The sequence below is a fragment of the Mesocricetus auratus genome, unplaced genomic scaffold, assembly GCF_017639785.1.
Source record: "Mesocricetus auratus isolate SY011 unplaced genomic scaffold, BCM_Maur_2.0 Super-Scaffold_100009, whole genome shotgun sequence".
In the NCBI taxonomy this organism is placed as follows: Eukaryota; Metazoa; Chordata; class Mammalia; order Rodentia; family Cricetidae; genus Mesocricetus; species Mesocricetus auratus.
Genome location: NW_024429193.1, coordinates 56,166,659 through 56,168,965, shown reverse-complemented (window position 1 = coordinate 56,168,965; position 2,307 = coordinate 56,166,659). Strand labels below are relative to the sequence as shown.

Genomic DNA, 2,307 nt, shown 5'->3' with positions numbered 1-2,307 from the left:
GGATTTTCCTTTCTATTATTAATTATATAACAAACACATTTTTCTGAGTATGTATTTCCAAACTGGGAAAAGGTAGAAACAACGAGATGACATATATAAAAATATTTTTGAAGGAAAATCACGTGTGTGTGTGTCTGTCTGTCTGTCTGTCTGTCTGTGTCTGTGTATCTGTGTATGTATGTAAAAATAAATGATTTTGCTTTATAAGATATAAGAAAGCTTTTATTAAGGAAGTCACACACTTGAGGTTAGGCTATGGAAATGTATTTGCTGTGAGCTAATTATCTTAATTTTTCAAGTTCTGATACAATCACTAATTCTTAACACTGGATAGTGTGGCATTAGATAATATGTTTTTCCAAATAATTTGCATAGATTGTACAACATGCCACAGTAAGCTTCCACACATAGTCTGCATAAGCAGCTTAGGTTTTATTGTGAAAACCTGAAAGTTTCTGTTGTTCAAATGTTATAAACAACTTATATTGCTCATGTGTCAGTTCTGCCTATTTTAAACGGCCTTTTCTGACTGCCTCATTAGGACGTTAGTGTGTTCGCTGAGCCCTCTGCAGCTGAGTCCATGCTGTCAGGCTACCTAAGTGTCTCCATCTTCGTCATCCACGTCAGTGCCAGCATCTAGATCCTCATCACTGTCTTCCTCCCCTTTGCAGCTTCTTCTGCAGTTAGAACCTTGATTTTCAGTATTTACTGAAGGTTCAGGTTCTTTATTAAACGGAATAACAATGTCTTCTTTTCTTCCCACATTTTGCACAAACTTCAAGTTCACAGGCACATGGCCTACATATAATGTGGTAAGAGTCCTTCACTGTCTTTTGTAAACATTTAACACACTTCTTAGGTTTTGACAGTGGTTTGCACTTGCTGTATTTCACATGCCACTCAAGAACTTCTTTGCAGCGCTGACATATTCCATCATGAAGTTTTGCATTAATTTTCTTGGTCTGAACACTCTTATCGAACTTGTCATTTTTGAAGGTGAACGTATTCTGGTGCTTCTGAGGCCTGAACCGAGCCAAGTTGCCTTTCTGGGAACTTATCACCAAATCACAAGCACCTCAAGTCGGTGCAGCCCATATGTTACAGGTCCCATCTTGTTTTTTTAGACATGGCCTCTCAGTGAACCTGGGGTTCACCATTTGGGCTAGACTGGCTATCAAATGAACCCCGAAAAAATCACAGAGAAAGAAAAAGGGAGAGAGGGAGGGAGGGAGAGAAAGAGAGAGAGAAAACCGCAGTTAGACATGTGCCATCATGCCAGGCTTTTACATGGGTTCTAGAATCTGAACTCAGCCCCACAAATATGTAAAACAAATGAAAGTAGAGCTACTTAAGCTAAGCTAACAGAGGAGCTTAGAATCTAAGGGGTTCTATAAACATAGTTTTTAAAATGGTAATTTGGTCATTATGTCAGTTCATCTTCTTTTTATCCCAATCTCCCCCAAAAGTAGGATGCCTGGGTAAGACTACCTTTATAAGGGTAGGAGAGCTGTTCCCTTTACCAGGTGCTAGGTAGGCGCTCAGTAGACATTTGATGCCTTTAAATGAAATGGAATTTAAATAATAAACTTGGGAAGAAAATAGCATTTTAGAAGATGGTGAGAAGTGGCCTTTCTGGCTTTTCCTCCAAAGAAACCCTGGGAAGATGACTGGCCTGAGATTGGTCTCTATCCTAAAGGACTCCCAAGTTAAGCCATCGTGGTCTGTGGATGTAAGAGGGAGATGAGAATGACCCATGGTCAGGAATCCCTCCTTCAGAATCAGATGACTCAAAGTGTGAAGAAGCTCCAGTCTTTCTGGATGTCCCCCTGGGTTAACATGGAACATGAAAGAGCAGCGGGCCATGGCCACAATGAGGAATCCGTGAAGACACTGCTGTGTTCAGTGAGGCTAATGGAGAAAGGACTCCTTCCTCCAGCACAGTTCTCAACCTGCCATCGTGACCCTTTCACAGGAGATGCCAAAGACCATCAGAAAACACAGGCATTTACGTTATGATTCATAACAGCAGCAAAATTACAGTTATGTAGTAGCGATGAAAATAATTTTATGGTGGGGGTCAGCACAACATGAAAAAGTGTAATAAAGGGGCATAACATTAGGACGGTTGAGGACCACTGTGCTAGCTCCTGTCACAGGCGACTCCTGCAGCCCCTGGGCATCTAGCCACCATCTTCCTTCACTGCATACAAGCTCAGGTGTCTCAATGTCTTTAAAAATGTCCCTGCTCAACACAGCTGTTCCTTAAACCTGCCCCCTCCTTCACAGCCAAGACCCCCTAGAGAGCAG

At 41.6% G+C, this 2,307-nt stretch overlaps 1 pseudogene; it reads right to left on the bottom strand.

Annotated features, from left to right (window-relative positions):
- Nucleotides 1–595: 595 nt before the first annotated feature.
- On the bottom strand, nucleotides 596–1,956 carry LOC101839580 (annotated as a pseudogene).
- Between the last annotated feature and the right edge of the window lie 351 nt (nucleotides 1,957–2,307).